This window comes from Rhinatrema bivittatum, chromosome 18 (genome assembly GCF_901001135.1).
Source record: "Rhinatrema bivittatum chromosome 18, aRhiBiv1.1, whole genome shotgun sequence".
Lineage (NCBI taxonomy): Eukaryota > Metazoa > Chordata > Amphibia > Gymnophiona > Rhinatrematidae > Rhinatrema > Rhinatrema bivittatum.
In genome coordinates this window covers 6119100-6140756 of record NC_042632.1, presented here as the reverse complement: position 1 = coordinate 6140756, position 21657 = coordinate 6119100, and positions in this window count along the sequence as shown.

The window sequence follows — 21657 nt, the reverse complement described above, 5'->3', positions numbered from 1 at the left end:
AATTGCTACTTCTTAGCAGGAAACCATACAGATGGCCAAACACCTTCCTCAGGGGAACTCTCGTATATCAGGTTGCCACTCTGTGCGGAGATCCATAACAGATACTACCTCCTCCCCTCTGGAAGAACAGCTCTTATATGGTTGCTGGACCTCTCCCCTCTGGGGAGCAAACTCCATAACAGTTTGCAACAGATTGCTAACTCTAGCCGAGTCACCTAACAGATGCTAAGCTCCTCCCCTTGGGGGAGCAAAGCTCAACAGGTTTGCAGCTCCTCCCCTCTGGGAGGAGCAAACCCTAACAGACTGCTAATTCCTAGCGGCTCCGTCTACAGATTGCTAACTCCGCAGTCCAACCGATAACACCCGTATATACAGTCATTATCTCACAGATCCCACAGCCTTAATCTTAATACTTAGGCTTTAATATTCTCCAAAAGGTGACTCAAGAAAACATAATTAAAATAATTATTTATGCTTGTCAAGGGGGGGGGGGTGGGGGTGGTGGTAGGGGGAGGGGATAACACTGTAATAATAAAATGGAAAATTCAAGTCTCTGTAACTGTTACTTGGTTGACTCCAGAAACCAGTGTTTTCTTTTAATACTGTTCAATAAAAGTATGAAAATATAAAAGAAAACAAAGGGAAACAAAATAAATGTATTGAGCTGGGGGGATGCACAGCAAGCCCCTACTGTGGGAATGAAAGACTCCACTACCACTTCCACCACCACTGGGAGACCCAGACATGCATTATAGGGCTAGATGGCAGTAAGGGGACCTAAGAGAGCTCCTACTGCTGCTACAGATTGTAGGGATGTGCAGAGGGATGCCATACATTACATTCGGGATTCAGATTCGTCAGGGGGCGGATACGTTGCATTCGGCCGTATGGCGCCCCGATTCATTAATACATCCATTTCGATTCATTCCCCCGCTAAAATTAAATTAACTACAACCCTCCTGACCCCCCCAAGACTTAGCAAAACTCCCTGGTGGTCCAGCGGGGGGTCCGGGAGCTATCTCCTGCACTCACACCCTCGGTGCCGGTTTCAAAATGGCGCCGATAGCCTTTGACCTACTATGTCACAGGAGCTACCGGTGCCATTGGTCAGCCCCTGTCACATGGCCATCGGTGTCATCTTGTGCTCCTACCATGTGACAGGGGCTGACCAATGGCACCGGTAGCCCCTGTGACATAGTATGGGCAAAGGCTATCGGCGCCATTTTGATTACTTGCAGCCAGCGGTCCGAGTGCAGGAGGGTTGCTCCCGGACCCCCGCTGGACCACCAGGGACTTTTGGCAAGTCTTGGGGGACCCTCCTGACCCCACAAGACTTGCCAAAGACCAGGGGGTCCGGGAGCGACCTCCTGCACTCCAGCCGTCAGATGCCAGTACTCAAATGGCACCGATCGCCTTTGCCTTACTATGTTACAGGGCTACGTGCAATTGGTAAGCCCCTGTCACATGGTAGGAGCACAAGATGGCGCCGATGGCCATGTGAACAGGGGTGACCAATGTCACCGGTAGCCCATGTGACAATAGTAGGTCAAAGGCTATCGGTGCCATTTTGAAACCGGCTCCGAGGGTGTGTGAGTGCAGGGGATGGCTCCGGACCCCCTGTCTGGACCACCAGGAGTTTTGGTAAGTCTTGGGGGGGTGGTCAGGAGGGTGGGGGGGTTTGTTTTAATATTGGTTTCTTTAGGCGGCCGAATAATTCGGCGAAGATTCGTGTATTCGTGGGGCATCGCGAGTACGTTTCGCTCCCCCCGAATACAACGAATATGGCCACACTCCATTGCGGATTGCCAATACGTAGGGACCGAATGCACACCCCTAACAGATTGTGTATGGAGGCTAAAGACAAAACCCAGGAGTGAAGAGTAGCCTAGTAATTAGAGCAGTGGGCATAAAACAGGATTCAAATCCCACTGCCACTCCTTGTGATCTTGGACAAGAAACTTTAGCCTCCTTTCCCTCAAACGTACCCCTAGATTCACTAAGCTACAATGTTTTACCGCCCGGAGGTGTCCCCCAAAAAAGCATTGTGGCTGTTATAGCGAGTTATTTTGTTATGAGGCCAAACATTGGGTCCAAAAGAATGCAGTTGTTAGTATTTGTGGGTTCGGGGCCTGGACGAGGTGAGATATGGTACCGCCCACGGGGAGGAGCTCCATGAGCCTCACCATCGGGAGGCAAGATCTCAGCCTCTAGGTGTGCAGGACAGCAGATACTGGAGAGAGAGTAGAGAGAGAGGCACTGCCTGCGGAGTGGGGAGTGTAGTAAGAAAGTCACACAGACACGGAGGTGCCACAGGGTCTGTGGAGTGGGGTACACCCAGGTGAGAGGATTCCTCAATAGAGGAGATAAGGTAGTAGTCCGCAAAGCGGGGTACATGGATGAGGGTCCTCAGTAGAGATGATACGGCAATGGTCCCGCAGAGCGGGGTACACCGGTGAGGTTCCTCAATAGAGATGATACGGTAGTGGTCCGCAGGGCGGGGTACACCGATGAGGGTTTCCTTAGTAGAGAGAATACAGTAATGGTCCACAAGCGAAGTACTCACGAGTGGAAGTAGTGATAGTTCCAGAGGGAGCCCTGGGAAACCGGGTAGGCAGCAGTGCTAGGCAAAAGACCCTCTGAGGAGCGGATAGCCAGAGATGAGGAAAGGGCCCCGAGGAGCGGGTACCCGGGATGTCTCACGCCGAGGAAGCAGGGAGCTGGAAACAGAAGGTCCGTAGTGAGCGAACCGGATTCAGCAATGAGGGAACTCATTGCCAAGTCGTAGGCAGGCAAGGCCAGTCAGTTAAGAGTCCCTGGAGAATAACGTCATCCGAGAGGGACATCCCCAAGGTTCCGCCATGACGTGCATAAGACTGACCAGAAGCGCGCGCTAAGGAGTTCCAAGGGTAAGATGGCAGTTGGCAGCATCCACGCTGACCAAGGAAGGGCCTGGGAACAGGGCGGGCAGGCCGCGATTGCCTGGCGGAGGTCTGCCAGTCTTCCTAGTGGAGCAGTGCAGTAACACAAGAGGTGAGCAACAGCGGTCACAGCCATCTGCCGACCGACAGGTATAACAGCAGTGAGCAGCCCTTTATCGCAATGGTGACGCCAACCTTAAAGGGCTACTGGCCTTAAAGGGCTACTGGCCTGAAAAATCAGTTGCAGAAAAGTGGGAGGTTGAGTGGGAGTCAGTACTGAACCCCGTCTCAACCCAGAGCCGCCAGTTGAGGCAGCCTCGACTCCCCCAAAATGTAAAAAAAAAAATGGACCCACATGGCAATGGTCCCGGCCCCCCCCCCAAATCCCTCCAATAAACTAAAGGCTCATGCTCTGGCCCTCCCTTCCCATCCCTTCCCGCATCCCTAGTGACATAACATTCCCTCCTGATGTCCAGACCCCTTTCCCCCACCCTCCTAGTGACACAGAAGATCCTCCAATGTCCCGACCACCCTCTCCACCCTCCTAGTGACACAAAAGACCCCCAATGTCCAGTATCCCTCCCCCACCCCTAATGACATAGTAGACCCCTCCGATGTCCAGAATTCCCTCACCCCCCCAGTGTCACAGAAGACCTCCCCGATGTCCCAGACTCCTCCCAACCCCCCAGTGACACAGAAGGACCCCCCCCAATGTCCAGACCCCCTCCCCACCCTCCCTAGTGACACAGGAAGCCCCCTGATGTCACATGGCTGGGTAAGGTCAGGTCAGTGCCATTTTGGAAAATGGTGCCAACCGGGCCAGGTGCGAGGGTGCACATGGCCCCAATGCTGGATCTGATTTGAGGTACAGGGTGCTATGGGAGTGTGAGTGTGTGTGTGTGTGTGTGGGGGGGGGGAGGGGGGGGATCAGAGGTGGTGGAAATGGCTAGAGTGGGGCCCAGGACCAATTTTTTTAACGAGGGGGGTCATCTGTTTCACTAGGGGAAACGTCTGGACATCAGGAGCTCTTCCGTGACACTAGGGGTGGTGGTGGAGGCATCTGGACATTGAGGGGGGTCTTCTGTGTCAATAGGGCTGTGGGTCTAAATGTTGCGGTCCTGACCGCTTCCCTTCTGTTAGGGCTCAGGCCTGCCTACCTCCGCTTCAGGGAGGCACCGCATTCCACTCGCTCCGGACCCCGGGGGGTTTCTTCTCACCTCCACGTGGCGGTCCGCCATTACGGGCCTGCTTCACTTCGGTCTTGGGCGTGCGCGAGGACGTCCCTTCTTGAGCGTCCCGCTCCCGGAAGCCCGGCTCCACCCGCGCTGCTGACGTCACGCCTAAGTCCCGATATAAACCGGCGTTCAAACTCTCTTTCAACGCCTTGCAACGAGGTTCACAACTCCTTAGTTGTTCCCAGTTGCTGTTCCTGATTGATCTCCCACGTTGCCTGCTTCTGACTCCGGTTTGCTTCTGACTCTCCGCTTCAGCTCGCGCCTGCCTCCGACCCCGGTCTGCTTTCTGACTCCGCTTCAGCCTGCAGCCAGCCCCTGACTCCGGTCTGCTTTCCGACTTCCGCTCAGCCTGCAGCCAGCCCCTGACTTCCGGTCTGCTTCTGACTCCTGATCTGCTTCTGACTCCGCTTCAGCCTGCAGCCAGCCTCTGACTCCGGTCTGCTTCCGACTCTCCGCTTCAGCCTACAGCCTGCTTCAAGACTCCGGTTTTGCTTCTAACTCTGCTTCATCACCCACTGCCTGCCTCTGTCCTCCGGTTGCTACAGATTCCGCAAGCCGCCCGCTGCCCTGCCTTCAGCCGGCCTCGGCCCTGTGCAGCCGGCCCTCTGCCCTTCCGGGTACTTGGACTTCCTAGTCTTTCCTGCTTGCTCTGGTGCCGGCCTATGCCCATCTCAACCTCTGGACATTCCATAGACTGCTCCCAGTCCCGAGGACCCGGGACCCTACGGGCTCCTCCTGGGGGGGTCCCTGGTGCCTGGGTGAACCCGTCCAGCTTGTGGCTCCACCCCCGGCCTACCCTGTCTCCCTAGGTAGGCCGGCCCAAGGGTCCACATCTTCTCCAGCAGCATCAAACTGCAAGAGTTTGCAAGGCCATGGACTCGGCGGAGGCCCCAAGCCTGCAGGCCATCCTGGGGATGGCACAGCGCCTCCAGCAGCAACAGCACTGTATTGACACGCTTGCTGCTACCGTGGAACAGCTGGTCTCCCACCTGGAGGCTACTCCTCGGACCCGCCTTCAGCCCCGCCCCTCCTGCTCCAGTACCCAGTTCGGCATCAGTGACTCAGCTACCCACGCCGACCCGGTATGCCGGGGATATCAAGACATGCCGTGGCTTTTTGAATCAATGCTACGTGCGCTTTGCCCTTCTGCCTGCGCAGTTTTCCTCAGACGCAGTTAACGTGGCATATATATTCTCGCTACTGGATGGTAAGGCACTTGACTGGGCTTCACCCATGTGGGAACGTCAGGACCCCTTGTTACAGAATCTTCAGGAATTCGTTCTCAACTTCCGCCTCGCTTTTGATGATCCTGCATGCCAGACCACCGCGGCCTCGGAGCTCTTGCACCTCAGACAAGGGACTCGCTCGGTGGCCAATTTCACCATAGACTTTTGCACACTGGCCGTGGAAGTTGGCTGGCGGGATGATTGCCTTAGGGGAATCTTCCTGGAGGGGCTTGCCAGCCGCATCAAGGATGAGTTAGCAGGCCGAGACCTCCCGGAGGACTTAAATGACTTAACTGACATTGCCGGCAGGGTGGATCGCCGCCTCCCGCAGCGGGATAAGGAGACCCGTTCCCACCGTAGAACACCACCGCTGTCACCAGAACCCCGGCACCTAAGGGACTTCCTCCTTCTGTCAACAGTGGAGAACCCATGCAGTTGGGCAGATCTCCACTAACTCCCGAAGAAAGGAGGATGCGCCACTCGCAGGGCCTCTGTCTCTACTGCGGAGGCAAGGGGCACTTCCTCGCCAATTGCCCGGAACGTCCGGGAAACGACCGTGCCTAGGTTATACCGAGGAGCTACACCTAGGCTCTACAGGATCAGCTCCTCTATGCACTTTTATTTATTTATTTATTTAAGGATTTATATACCGGATGTTCCTGTATAATATACATATCACCCCGGTTTACAATGAACAGTAACTATCGCTTCCATTAGCGGTTTACAATGAACATAATTAATCCAAGTAACAGAATAGTATATAACAATGTTAAACAGTTAATAAATAACATGCGAATTAATGAGTAAATAACATGGTTAAATAACAAGGTTATGTGATATATGCTGGGGAAAAAGTGGATAATATGTGAATGTCTTTCTTCCTGCTCTTAGCTCTGCGGGAATGGTTGTCTGAATAACCAAGTCTTAAGTTTCTTTTTAAATGTAGCGTGGCATGGTTCAAGGCGAAGGTCTGGAGGAAGCGAGTTCCAGAGTGAAGGGCCCGCTGTGGATAGACTTTGCCAGTGACTCTTAAATATCCCGGTGGGGAACTCCAGATCCGGGCTTTCATTGACTCTGGTGCCGAGGGGAATTTCATTGTGGCCGATCTGGTGAATCAGCTGTCTCTTCCCACGCAACAAAATGTTCCTCCACTGCGTATCTCCTCCATCCGGGGCACGCTGCTCCCTGGAACCATCACCTGCTCCACGGTCCCTTTGACTCTCCAGACAGGCTTGTTCCATTCGGAAGAGATCTCCCCGCTAGTCCTGGAACGAGCTGTGCATCCCCTGGTCCTTGGACTACCGTGGTTATGACAGCATTCACCCGTTATTCAATGGGATAACTTTCAACTAACCCAATGGAGTCCCTTTTGTTTTGAGCATTGTTTACACCTCCCACGCCCACTGAAAACCTTGCACCTCTGCTCCTCCCTCCTGCTGCCCGAGCCATATCGGGAGTTCGCCGACGTCTTCTCCAAGGAGATGGCTGAGATTCTTCCACAACACCGGCATTTTGATTGCCCGATTGACTTGCTACAGGGCACCACGCCTCCCCGTGGCCGGGTGTATCCTTTGTCTTTGCCAGAGACTGCTGCCATGTCTCAGTATGTGACTGAGAACCTTGCTAAAGGCTTCATTCACCCCTCTCGTTCTCCCGCCGGAGCCGGCTTCTTCTTTGTAGCCAAGAAGGACGGCTCCCTCCGTCCATGTATAGACTATCGTGGCTTGAATGCCATCACCAAGCGAGACCGTTATCCGCTTCCCCTGATCCCTGAGCTATTGGATCGCCTTCAGGGAGCACGCGTCTTCACCAAGCTGGACCTCCGAGGGGCCTATAACCTCGTACGTATTCGCCCCGGGGATGAGTGGAAGACGGCCTTTAATACCAGGGATGGGCATTACGAATACCTAGTAATGCCCTTTGGACTCTGCAATGCCCCGGCCGTCTTCCAGAATCTCATGAACGAGGTCCTACGTGACATGCTCCACTCTCATGTGATTGTCTGTCTTCTCCAAAGATCTGGATACTCACCGCCACCACGTCACACAAGTTCTCCAGGCCCTCCGAGACAATCATCTCTACGCCAAGCTTGAAAAATGTGTTTTTGAAGCTGAGGCCCTGCCCTTCCTGGGGTATATCATCTCTTCCACAGGCTTCCGGATGGACCCCGAAAAAGTATCAGCCATAACTAGATGACCTCAACCCAGGGGTCTCAAGGCCCTCCAGAGATTCTTGGGCTTCGCTAACTTTTATAGACATTTTATTCCACAGTACTCGCATCGGGTCGCTCCCCTTACTGCCCTGACCCGCAAGGGAGCTGACGCCAAGAACTGGCCTGACGCTGCGGTCGCAGCCTTCACCGACTTGAAAGAGGCATTTCTCAAGGACACCTGCCTCCGTCATCCCGATCCAGCAAAACCTTTCATCATCGAGGTCGATGCCTCCAGCATAGCCGTCGGGGCGGTCCTCAGTCGACACTCTGATTCCGGACAACTTTTGCCGTGCTCCTACTTCTCCAGGAAGTTCTCTCCCGCCGAGACAAATTATTCCATCGGAGACAAAGAGTTGTTGGCAATCAAGCTCGCGTTTGAAGAATGGAGACAATGGCTTGAGGGGGCAAGACACACGACCACCATATATACAGATCACAAAAACTTAGAGTTTTTGTCCCAGGCACAACGGTTAAACCCTCGCCAAGCCCGCTGGGCCATGTTCTTTAGCCGCTTTGACTTTATCCTACAGTACCGGCCAGCGGCCAAGAATCTCCGGGCTGACGCTCTCTCACGGACCTCCCTATCCGAGGAAGACCAAGAACCTCCTCAGTACATTCTAGACCCTAGCAAAGTTCGCCTATCCGCCCTGACGGTCCTCTCCCAAGATAGGACCGTGGTTCCCCGACGAGATCGTCTAAAGACATTACGCTGGGCTCATGACTCCCTCACTGGAGGGCACGCAGGACGAGAGAGAACCTTGGAACTCCTTAATCGTTTTTACTGGTGGCCCAACATGTGACAGGATGTTCGCGTCTATGTAAGTTCTTGCCCCACCTGTGCTCATCAAAAGCCCAGTCCCGGAACCCCGTGCGGTCTTCTACAGCCTCTGCCAGTCCCCACAGAGCCCTGGACCCATCTCGCTACAGACTTTATGGTGGACTTGCCTCCATCTCGCAGTCAGACAGTTATCTGGGTCACCGTCGACCGTTTCTCTAAGATGGTGCACCTTGTTCCATTGACTAAGTTACCCTCTGCACCCGAACTAGCTCTCCTCTTTGCCCAGCATATTTTCCGGCTACACGGTCTCCCGCAAGACATAGTCTCCGACCGTGGCCCACAGTTTGTTGCACGTTACTGGAGAGCTCTCTGTAAATGCTTCAAAGTGAAGCTCAGCTTTTCTACGGCTTTCCACCCGCAGAGTAATGGGCAGTCCGAAAGGATGAATCGGTCTCTGAAAACCTACCTTCGAGCCTTCATCAATGAGAAGCAAGACAACTGGTCAGAACTGCTACTCTGGGCCGAGTTTGCCTATAACAATCAAGCTCATACCGCCACCGGGCTCGCACCTTTCCAGCTCGTATACGGGAAACAGCTGAGACCCCCGCTTCCCATCGCTACTCCCAGTGCCTCTCCAGCCGCCCAGTTAACGGCCCGACAGCTACAGACCTTGTGGCAAAAGACCCAGAACAAACTGATCCGCTCAGCCTCTTCCGCCAAACAGACGGCTGATCGCCATCGACGACCGGCTCCCATTTACCAGCCAGGAGACCGGGTTTGGCTCAGCACCAAAAACATTAGTCTCCACCTCCCCTCACGAAGATTTGCACCCAGGTTCTGTGGGCCATTCCGGATCGCCGAGAGAGTGGGCTCGGTCTCATATCGGCTGAGGTTGCCATCCTCTCTTCGGGTCCACAATGTTTTCCGCGTATCCCTGCTAAAGCCCGTAGTTCTCTCTCACTACCACCGAAGACCACCGGATCCATCGCCTACCAACATCGAGGATGATCCTACGTACCAGGTACGCGAGGTCCTGGATGTTCGATTCTACAACCGAAGGCAATATCTTCTTGCATGGGAAGGGTGCGGCAACGAGAACACCTGGGAGCCCAGCCGTAACATCCTGGACAAATCCCTATTGCAACAGTTCCACCATGACCACCTGGGGAAACCCGGTCCTCTCAAGAGGGGCCGTAAAGGGGGGGTACTGTTGCGGTCCCGACCACTTTCCTTCTGTTAGGGCTCAGGCCCGCCTACCTCCGCTTCAGGGAACACCGCATTCCACTTGCTCCGGACCCCGGGGGCTTCTCTCACTCCACGTGGCGGTCGCCATTACGGGCCTGCTTCACTTCGGTCTCGCGCGCGCGAGGACATCCTTCTTGAGCGTCCCGCTCCCGGAAGCCCGGCTCCGCCCGCGCTGCTGACATCACGCCTAAGTCCCGATATAACCGGCGTTCAAACTCTCTCTCAACGCCTTGCAACGAGGTTCACAACTCCTTAGCTGCTCCCAGTTGCGTTCCTGATTGATCTTGAGCCTTTATTCTGAGGGAAAGCATCTGGAAACTTAGAGCCTTTATTCTGAGGGAAAGCATCTGGAAACTTAGAGCTTGCCCAATTTGTGCACAACTATCTTCCTTGAAAAAGGAGCTGAATGAGGTTAAAGCTCAATTAGCTTCAATTACAAGAATTACACCCACATTGCATTACTCAGAAAATAATTCCCCAACATCACAGAGAAACCAGAAGTCAAGAAAAAGAGATTCATTAGGCTCAGGTAGGACCCACAGTCACCCATTCTTGACAGATGGACAGCCAACAGGTACACCCCCCCACTCAAACAGGTCATTTCTCTATATTAGAAACTGAAGAAGTTCTTGAGAAAAACATTGAAGTGTTACCAGAAAAGAGAAAACAAACACAATGCATGCAGAATTTCAAGATCCATAACCAAAAGAAAAATCTAATTGAGATGGATAACTCTGTCAACAGTGGCACAACTGCAAAAGGAAAGAGTGAAGTGAATAACAAATCTCAAATAAAATCTCATAAGGAGTCCAGGAAAAGCAACAAGTGAATAACAAATCTCAAATAAAATCTCATAAGGAGTCCAGGAAAAGCAACAACCTTAAAGAGAGTACCTGGAAGGCTATGACCACAAATGCTCATAGTTTGGGAAATAAAATCCCAGATCTGCAGGCCCTAATGGCTGAGGCAGAATTGGACATTGTTGCTATCACAGAGACATGGTTCACAGAATCTCATGATTGGGATACAACAATACCAGGCTATAACTTGTTAAGGAAAGACAGAGAGGATAGAAAAGGGGGAGGTGTGGCTCTTTATATCAGAAACAACATCCAAGCATCTGAGCTGCAAGGAAGTTGGGGCAAGGAAGAAGCAATATGGGTCGACCTAAAAAAGATGACGGAGCATCCATTTATATTGGAGTGGTTTACAGGCCTCCAAACCAAAAGGAAGAGCTGGACAGAGATCTGGTTGAAGACATCCATAAGATAGGTAAGAAGGGAGAAGTGGTGATCGTGGGTGACTTTAATATGCCAGATGTAGACTGGAAAATCCCATCTGCAGAAACTAAAAATAGTAGAGCAATAGTGGATGCCATGCAAGTATCTTTGTTCAAACAAATGGTGTTGGAACCCACGAGAGAAGGAACTATACTCGACTTAGTGCTCACTAATGGAGATAATGTCTCTGATGTCCAGGTGGGCACCCACCTCAGCACCAGTGATCATCAAACGGTATGGTTTAATATCACTAAAAGAATAGGGAAAAGAACCACAAAGACCCGAGTTTTACAGTTCAAAAACACGGACTTTGAGGAAATGGGTAAGTACCTGGAGGAAGAACTAAAAGGATGGGAGAACGAGAGAGATGTGGAGCAGCAGTGGACCAATCTAAAACGAGCAATCACCAAGGCAACTACTCTATATGTTAGAAATGTAAAGAAAAGCAAAAGAAAATTGAAACCTATCTGGTTCTCAAAGGAGGTGGCTGACAAAATTAAAGCTAAAAGAACAGCATTCAAGAAATATAAAAGATCCCAAAGGGAGGAACACAAAGAAGAATATTTGATTCAACTGAGGGAGACAAAGAAATTAATCAAGTTGGCAAAAAGTCAAGCGGAAGAGAGGATTGCCAAGGAGATAAAAAATGGTGACAAAACATTTTTCAGATACATCAGCGAAAAGAGAAAGGTCCAAAGTGGTATAGTGAAATTGAAAGGTGATAATGATCAATGTGTGGAGAGAGACGAAGAAATGGCAGAAATATTAAACGAATACTTCAGCTCTGTGTTCACTAAAGAAGACCCTGGAGAAGGACCATCTCTACACAACAAGAAACTGGAAGGAAATGGAATAGATGAAAATCCTTTTACAGTAGAAAATGTGTGGGAAGAGCTAAAGAACCTTAAAGTGGACAAAGCCATGGGGCCTGATGGGATTCATCCAAGGATATTGAGGGAGCTCAGAGATGTACTGGCGGGTCCGCTGTGTGACCTGTTCAATAGATCCCTTGAAACGGGAGTGGTGCCGAGTGATTGGAGAAGAGCGGTGGTGGTCCCGCTTCACAAGAGTGGGAACAGGGAGGAGGCTGGCAACTACAGACCCGTTAGCCTCACTTCGGTGGTGGGAAAAGTAATGGAGTCACTGCTGAAAGAGAGAATAGTGAACTATCTACAGTCTGGAGAATTGATGGACCAGAGGCAACATGGATTCACCAGGGGAAGATCCTGTCAAACAAATCTGATTGACTTTTTTGACTGGGTAACCAAGGAATTGGATCGAGGAAGAGCACTCGATATCATATACTTGGATTTCAGCAAAGCTTTTGATACGGTTCCGCACAGGAGACTGGTCAATAAAACGAGAAGCTTGGGAGTGAGTGCCGAGGTGGTGACCTGGATTGCAAATTGGTTGACGGACAGAAGACAATGTGTGATGGTAAATGGAACCTTCTCTGAAGAGAGAGCGGTTTTTTAAGTGGTGTACCGCAAGGATCGGTATTGGGACCGGTCCTGTTCAATATCTTTGTGAGCGACATTGCGGACGGGATAGAAGGTAAGGTTTGTCTTTTTGCGGATGACACTAAGATCTGCAACAGAGTGGACACGCCGGAAGGAGTGGAGAGAATGAGACGGGATCTAAGGAAACTGGAAGAGTGGTCGAAGATATGGCAGCTGAGATTCAATGCCAAGAAGTGCAAAGTCATGCATATGGGGAGTGGAAATCCGAATGAACTGTATTCGATGGGGGGGGAAAGGCTGATGTGCACGGAGCAGGAGAGGGACCTTGGGGTGATAGTGTCTAATGATATGAAGTCTGCGAAACAATGCGACAAGGCGATAGCAAAAGCCAGAAGAATGCTGGGCTGCATAGAGAGAGGAATATCAAGTAAGAAAAGGGAAGTGATTATTCCCTTGTACAGGTCCTTGGTGAGGCCTCACCTGGAGTACCGTGTTCAGTTCTGGAGACCGTATCTACAAAAAGACAAAGACAAGATGGAAGCGGTACAGAGAAGGGCGACCAGGAAGGTGGAGGATCTTCATCGGATGACGTACGAGGAGAGATTGAAGAATCTAAATATGTACACCCTGGAGGAAAGGAGGAGCAGAGGAGATATGATACAGACTTTCAGATACTTGAAAGGTTTTAATGATCCAAAGGCAACGACAAACCTTTACCATAAGAAAAAAATCAGCAGAACCAGTGGTCACGATTTGAAGCTCCAGGGAGGAAGATTCAGAACCAATGTCAGGAAGTATTTCTTCACGGAGAGGGTGGTGGATGCCTGGAATGCCCTTCCGGAGGAAGTGGTGAAGACCAGAACTGTGAAGGACTTCAAAGGTGCGTGGGATAAACACTGTGGATCCATAAAGTCAAGAGGCCGCCAATGAAGAGTGGGTGACTCGCCAGAATGATGGCTACTGCCTGGACACAATACCCTTATTCAATAAACATACACATGGTTACTGTGACTCCAACATCACTCTAAGCTTCAACAGCAAGAGGAAATGTGGAAAAAAGGATTTGCACTCACAAAGCTGGGAGTAGCTGGCTTGTTACGGCGGTTACTACCCCAAACCAAATGTGCCTGATACTTCACTTTCGATGCACATCCAGCATAGCTCTCTGCTCCAACGGCAGGGGAGAAGAAAAACTGATACTTCACGCATGCCCAGCATAGCTTCAACGGCAGGGGAGAAGAAAAAAGGATTCACACTCACAAAGCGGGGAGTAGCTGGCTTGTTACGGCGGTTACTACCCCAAACCAAATGTGCCTGATACTTCACTTTAGATGCATATCCAGCATAGCTCTCTGCTTCAACGGCAGGGGAGAAGAAAAACAACCAATAAGGGCTGTATAACATAGTCTGGGTTAAAACAATTAAGCATGGGTGTAGCTTGCTTATTGCGGCGGTTACTACCCCTACTACCCCCTAACTAATCAAGCTTGATATTTCACTTGGATGCAGCTCCATCACTGCTCTCTACATTAATGGTGGGGGAGGAAGGGAAATAGAACCAAGAGCTAAAAGAAACAGATAAGTATGAGAGAAAAAATGTGTGAAGCTTGCTGGGCAGACTGGATGGGCCGTTTGGTCTTCTTCTGCCGTCATTTCTATGTTTCTATGTTTCTATGATCTCCACGTTGCCTGCTTCTGACTCCGGTTTGCTTCTGACTCCGCTTCAGCTCGCTGCCTGCCTCCGACCCCGGTCTGCTTCTGACTCTGCTTTAGCCTGCAGCTAGCCCCTGACTCCGGTCTGCTTCCGACTCCGCTTCAGCCTGCAGCCAGCCCCTGACTCCGGTCTGCTTCCGACTCCGCTTCAGCCTGCAGCCAGCCCCTGACTCTGGTCTGCTTCCGACTCCGCTTCAGCCTACAGCCAGCCTCTGACTCCAGTTTGCTTCTGACTCCGCTTCAGCCTGCAGCCAGCCCCTGACTCCGGTCTGCTTCCGACTCCGCTACAGCCTACAGCCAGCCTCTGACTCCGGTTTGCTTCTGACTCCGCTTCAGCCTGCAGCCAGCCTCTGACTCTGGTCTGCTTCTGACTCCGCTTCAGCCTACAGCCTGCTTCAGACTCCGGTTTGCTTCTAACCCTGCTTCACCCACTGCCTGCCTCTGTCTCCAGTTGCTACAGACTCCGCAGCCGCCCGCTGCCCTGCCTTCAGCCGGCCCTCTGCCCTGTGTAGCCGGCCCTCTGCCTTCCGGGTACCTTGGACTTCCTAGTCTTTCTGCTTGCTCTGGTCCCGGCCTACACCCATCTCAACCTCTGGACATTCCATAGACTGCTCCCAGTCCTGAGGACCCGGGACCCTACGGGCTTCTCCCGGGGGGTCCCTGGTGCCTGGGTGAACCCGTCCAGCTTGTGGCTCCGCCCCCTGGCCTACCCTGTCTCCCTAGGTAGGCCAGCCCAAGGGTCCACATCTTCTCCAGCAGCATCAAACTGCAACACTAAAGCAAAAAAATATCATGTAGCATTGTCTGAATTATCAAGAAGATTCTTTACCCAGTAAAAATGTTGCCAGCAGTAATTTATAGGTTTTACAGTTGTTTGGTTTTGATTGATTGTAAATATTATTACCCTTATCATAAGGCTTGTGGGAAACTGCACGAAGTGGCAGTTTCTCCCTTGAGAGAAACATGGGGGATTCCTGAACAGAGTGATAAATACTACCATACGAAGCTTGCGGTCAGAGTAGATGGGCCATCTGGTCCTTTTCTGCCATCATTACTATGTTACTAGGAAGTTTGGACGCAAGTATGGGACACAGAATAACATAAAGAGAAAAAAGTAATACTTATCTGATTCTGCATTGAATCCAGCATAAGATTCTGCAAGAAAAAGATTAGAATTAATATTATCATTGCTATACGTAAAAGAAAAGTTAAAAAACATTAAAATTTCATATTGTCGTTTACTGTATATATATAAAAAAAAACAAAGTGAAAATTCTTTTGACGTGTTGTTCCAAAAACACAGGTTGAACAAACTTGAATACTTCTAATCCTTTTCTTTTTAGCAATAATAAAATTATTAAATCTATTTCTCAGGAGTTATTTATATCAGAGGTCCTCAGGATTGTTGCCTGCACTGCGTTTGGTCGGCAGATGGCTGCGACCCGCTTGTACTCACTGCCTGCACTGCCTTCCTGCCCCTCCCTGGGGCTGCTCAGGGCTCGGGCCAGCTTTCACCGCCGCATTCCTCGGGATTCCTCATAGTGGCCTGGATGCCGCAGCCCGCCATCTTCCTTGACTTTGGGCCTTCCTAGGCGTGCACGCGCGCCACCGGGCCCTCCTTTCAAGCCTCATCGGCGGGAACCTCGGGGGCCTCTGGTTGATGTCATCATCAGACCGGTATATTTAAACTCCACCTTGGCCCTCGGCTAGCCGACTTGGCAACAAGTTCCGTATGTATTCAACTACTGCTTCCTGTTCCTGAGACTACGCTTCGTTGCCTTGGAAGTGAACCCTGTCTGGTACCTGCTCCTCAGGGGCCAGTGCATGCACCAGGGACTCGCTCCCCTTGCCTACCCCGCTCCTCGGGCTGCCTCCGCGTCTCCTGGGTTCTATCCTGCAAAGGCCTCCCATTCCTTGGGATTACCTCTGGGACACCTCAACTATTCGTGAGTTCTACTAAGGGACTTTCCTGCTCCTCTGGGTTACGCCCATATCCTGAACAGGACTGGCTGCACCTCCCGCTCTTCGGGACCGCGCCTTGATATTACAATGATTGCCAGAGCTTCCCCGCTCCTTGGGGTAGCGTTCTCCAGCTTCCCTGGGGCTTGTGCGCTTCCCCGCTCCTCGGGGTTGCACTTACGAATGACATTGGGACTGCCTACACTTCCTGCTCCTTGGGGCAGTGCTATGTCATCACTAGAGGCTCAGCTCGGGCTTCCCAGTCCTGTGGGCTGGCCTATGGCGTTACATCATCATCCTACGCTGTGCAGCTCCTCCCTTTGGGGTTGCCCTCCAGAGTACCTCTGATTGGTCAAGCCTCACATCCCCCGCTCTGCGGTCTGTCTGGCATCCCTTCCCTCAGGAAAAAAACCAGGGTTAGACGCCAAAGTCTTTTCCAAAACTTTATTGAAGCGGAGACGTATATATTCTTAAAGCCCGACTCTGGCCGAGTTTCGCCGTTAGCAAACGGCTGCCTCAGGGGCATGTCCCCACTCCGCTAGTTGGAGTGGGGACGTGCTGTTGAATGTGAGACAGAAGGGCTGCGATATTCACAATTGCTAACTAAGTATATATAAGAATGTAAAGAGAACAGACTTTTGTAACCACGGTGCAGTACAAATGCAATGCCTGAGTTGGAGTCCAACAAACACATTGCAATAACAAGATTATGATTTTCACATAAGATAAAGAGAATCAATAACACAGCGGATTACACTTGGCTAAAAAAAGTGTGGCATACAAGATTACTGTGGTTTGATTCTGAGTCCTAACCAAATTGAGCCCCTGAGGCAGCCGTTTGCTAACGGCGAAACTCGGCCAGAGTCGGGCTTTAAGAATATATATGTCTCCGCTTCAATAAAGTTTTGGAAAAGACTTTGGCGTCTAACCCTGGTTTTTTTCCTGACGACTTTCTTAGACCACCTTCCTTCGTGCTTTTTGGGACCATCCCTTCCCTCAGGGTCCCTGCCCAGCCATTGCCTCCAGTTTACTCTCACGGGTGTCCTCTCCTGATGCCAAGGGATCTCTTTATTGCCTCACCCAGAGCTCTCCGCTGTCTCTGACCTCGCCTCCTGATGGTGCAGACCTGTGGGGGTCCTTCCCCACAGGTAGTGACAACTTGCATCTCGGACCAAGGGCCCACATACCCTCAAATCATAACAGATTGCCAAGTCCATGGACCGGGCAGAGGTCTTGGCCCTCTAGGCCATCCCTGACCTGGTACAAAGGATCAGCGAACAGCAAAAATTCTTAGAGTTTCTGGCTGCCGCCATCGACAACCTGAGCTCTCGTCTAGACACTACTGTGACTGTCACTTCCACATCTATCAAGCTCGATACCTCTACCTCTTCGCTGGCTCCTCGGCTGACAGTGCCCTTGCTGGCACCACCGTGCTTTTCTGGGAACCCTCTCATGTGCCGGGGGTTCCTAAACCAATGCAATATGCATTTATGCCTGCAACCTGCTTCCTTCCCGGATGTGATCACCAAGACCATATACATCCTGGCCCTTTTGGATGGTAAGGCCTTGGCCTGGGCGTCACCTCTCTGGGAGCAAGCAGACCCGGTCCTTCGGGACCTCTCAGGGTTTCTGGCCCTGTTTCGATCTGTCTTTGAAGACCCGGTTGACGAGCTGTGTCCAGTTCATCCCTTCTGCATCTTCAGCAAGGCACTTGCCCTTTACCGGACTATGTCATTGAATTCCGCACCCTTGCATCAGAATTACATTGGGACACCGACTGCTTATATTCCATATTTCTTGAAGGGCTAAGTCCTCGGATTAAGGATGAGCTGGCGGCCCATGAATTGCCCTCTTCCTGCCCAGGCATTGCCTCCAGTCTACTCTCATGGGGGTCCTCTCCTGGTGCCACGGGATCTCTCTATTGCCTCACCCAGAGCTCTCCGCTTTCTCTGACCTTGCCTCCCGATGGTGCAAACCTGTGGAGGTCCTTCCCCACAGGTAGTGACAACTTACATCTTGGGCCAAGGGCCGACATACCCACAAGTCATAACAGTTGCATCCTAAATTCATCCCCTCCCTTCCTCTGGAAGATATTACTGGGTAAATTCTGAACAATGTTTTGCACAGTAGACCCAGTTGGGAAGAGGGCATCAAACAGTACACCCTGTGAGGTTCTACAATACAAAACACATACCTGACGCATGTAAGAGATCGTGTGTTTTCCATAGTGGGACCAAAACTGAAATTCTTTACATGAAATGTTATGTTTGATTCCGGATAGAAAGAGATTTAAATGTGTACAAAAACATGGCTATTGAGAAATGCATATAACCTAACTTAAAACATCAGAATATAGAGATCTACGATAACAAGAGATCTACGATAACAAGTAGGACAACAGATACTATTTATTTATTTATCTATCTATTTATTTATTTAAGGTTGTTCTATACCAACATTCATTTTTGGACATTATATCGGTTTACATGTAACATAAATTCAGCAACAGATCTTTACAGTGTAACCAATATAACAATTTTTTTTATTGATAGTTTATTAAGATTTTTAAACATTATTACAATGTATGAAATCAAAGAACAAATTTTGACTACAAGAAATTAAAACATTCATTATTAAAAATAATAATCCAAACCAAAATTTCCTAGTCCTCATTAAGGGAGGATAAATTCTAATAATAAACTAAGAAAAATGTAAATTCAAACTTTACACACTGGAAATTTTCTACTTTTGCAGCTACTTTATCTTATCTCAACCACTTTCCTTATCTGAAAGAAATATTTCTAAATGGGAGGGGTCTTGAAAGTAAGTGTATTGTGATGGACCACAATACACTTACAAGGGAATTTTAGGAAAAAGGTTGCACCCAGGGTTATTACTCTGGACTTTAAATTTAAGAACTGTTTCCTCCTTGTTTGTGTAGTGTGGGATACATCTGGGAAGAGTTGGACTTTTTGTCCACAGAACAGAAATTCCTTATTCTTAAAATATTTCTGCATGATTAATATCTTATCACTTTCTCTGGCAAATGTAACAATCAATGTTGATCTTTCAGGTATATCATCCAAGGACAATTCTAAGAAGGCAGTCAAATTAGGAGACTGCTGCTGGACAATGTCCATTTCTTCCTCTCCCTCCTGCTTTCTTAGCTTAGTGTTAATCACATAATACATTTTTGAAATGCTTTTGTCATCTATCGATGTAATCGATAGATTTTCCACCAAATATTTCTTTAGTAATTCACTGGGGGATAGAAGTCTAGTCATTGGGAAATTCAAGAACCTTATATTTCTCACTCTATTCTCGCTCTCTAGACTTTCAATCTGCCGGTGAATACTTATGCTATCGTTAATAAAAGCATTATTGGCTGACTGAAGTGATGTTATCTGCAGAGTAGCCGTTTTACTTGCTTCCTCTACTTGTTTCAGCCTGTTATCACATAAATCTAAAGCATTTTTTGTTTCAACAGATGACTTGTTACTTTGAGCCATAAAACCTATCATAACCTTCTGCATTTCATTAATAGCCCTAAATACATCAACCAATGTTATATTTTGGGGGTCAATAGGATCCGAAACTACACACTGTAGCTCGGAACCTCCTATAGCCCCCAATTCATTCTCCCCACCTCCTCCTACAGAGGGTGAGTTACTACTATTGATTGATATCATATCTTGTTGTTTTACAATTGGTTGGGGTGGAGTCAGTATTTCTGCTACTGGTTGAGATCCGAGCTGCTGGCTGGGACTTACTGATGCTCCTGATGAAAAAGAAATGTCTGGTATTGAATTGCGGGCAGATTGACTTACCCGCCTTGTTAAATGAAAGTCCATGGGACCCTTTACCTGCTGAGCAGCTGGAGACGACGTCACAATCTTCGATTTTCTTTTTCTACCCATACAACTTGAAGAAAATCAATATAAGAAAATTTTACCAAGGGGCGCGCCCCTTTGGCACGCGGCTTCGGCAGCGCGCCGCACCTTCGTTGAATTTATTCCAGCGTTCAGCCCGGTTCGTGATGTCACTTCCGGGGGCGTGGCTTGGGTCCGTTCGCGATGTTAGGCTCAAGAATGGCAAAAAAGAGCAGCGATTCAGTCCCTTATGCCTCCCTCTCTTTCGAGAGCGATTCCAGCCGATAACTCCTCCAATTCAGGCCGCACCTTCGTTGAATTTATTCCAGCGTTCAGCCCGGTTCATGATGTCACTTCCGGGGGCGTGGCTTGGGTCCGTTCGCGATGTTAGGCTCAAGAATGGCAAAAAAGAGCAGCGATTCAGTCCCTTATGCCTCCCTCTCTTTCGAGAGCGATTCCAGCCGATAACTCCTCCCAATATAACAATTTTATACAGAGTAACAGTAATAATAGTTTAACAGAAGCAGCTAAGCAGATTATATTTGTTTAGTGCAGCATTAACAGCTTAAAAATGTGACAAATATGAGTTGCTAAATAATATAATAATGTGCATATATGTCTAGATTGACTAGTATAAATTAATGTCATTCTATAGTTGGGTGAGAGGATTGTATCATTTTCAGTAGGAAACAGGTGAAGTTTAGTATTCTCCGTGTTTAGTGGTTAGTGTGTGGAGCGTGGGTTATTGGGAGGGCAGGGAGTGGGAGGTATTAGATGCAGAGTATTGGGTGCAGAGTAGTGTCCTTGATATCATGAGTATGCTTGTGTGAAGAGCCAAGTTTTTAGTTTTTGTTTAAATTTGTGTAGGCAGTGTTCTTGGCGTAAATCAGCAAGCATAGAATTCCAGAGTCTGGGGCCAGCAATAAATAGGGTGCGTTCCCTGGTGGCACTGTAGTGAGTGAGTCTGGGTGTGGGAATGTTTAAGGTTGCTAGTGTCATGCCCGTGATGCCGATGCATCACCCCAGCTGTTGTCAAGTTCCTCGTCCGTGATGCCGATGCATCAACCCTGCTGTTGTCGTCTTGTCTGCGATGCCGCCGCATTGACCATAGTCCTGTCTACATGTCAAGGCCTCCGTCTGCCCTCAACCTCAGGCCAGGCCTGCTGCTCCATGCTGTTCGCAGCAGGTCCGAAAGGGCTTGGAATGGTCGAAGGACCATTCAACTTCCATCATCCTTGGATGTTGGCCTTGGGAGCTTGCAGGCCTGGCAGAGGGTCAGCCCATCAGCCATGTGGAGCCACCGTCAACCCTCGGCTCGGCCCTGAAGGTCTGGGCCCGGGCTGAGGCCCAAGGGCACACTAAACACCCCGTTTACGTAACAGAATGCAAGGCCATGTGCCCGACGGTGGTGCCCCGCTGATGGATCCGCCTTGTTTTGAGTCTTGTTTGTTCCTAGACTATTTATGGGACTGGAAAAAAATTTTTCAGGGTTTTTGTATACGACCTGCTGGAGGCACCAGCTGTCTGGATAATACGACCTGCAGGAGGCGCCTGCATCCAGACTTTTTTGTCATGTTCGCCAGCTTGGAGTTATTACGACCTGCAGGAGGTGCCTGCACCCCACCTGGTTAGCTGGTTTTGTTTTGCCCGCCCTGGGTTCTCTCCCCCAGGCTTTTCTTGGTGTTTCTTGTGGTTCTTGTCTTGTTTGTGCTGTGTGTTGTTGGTTGTTTGCTCGTTTGCGCTGTATGTTTTTTGTGTTTTG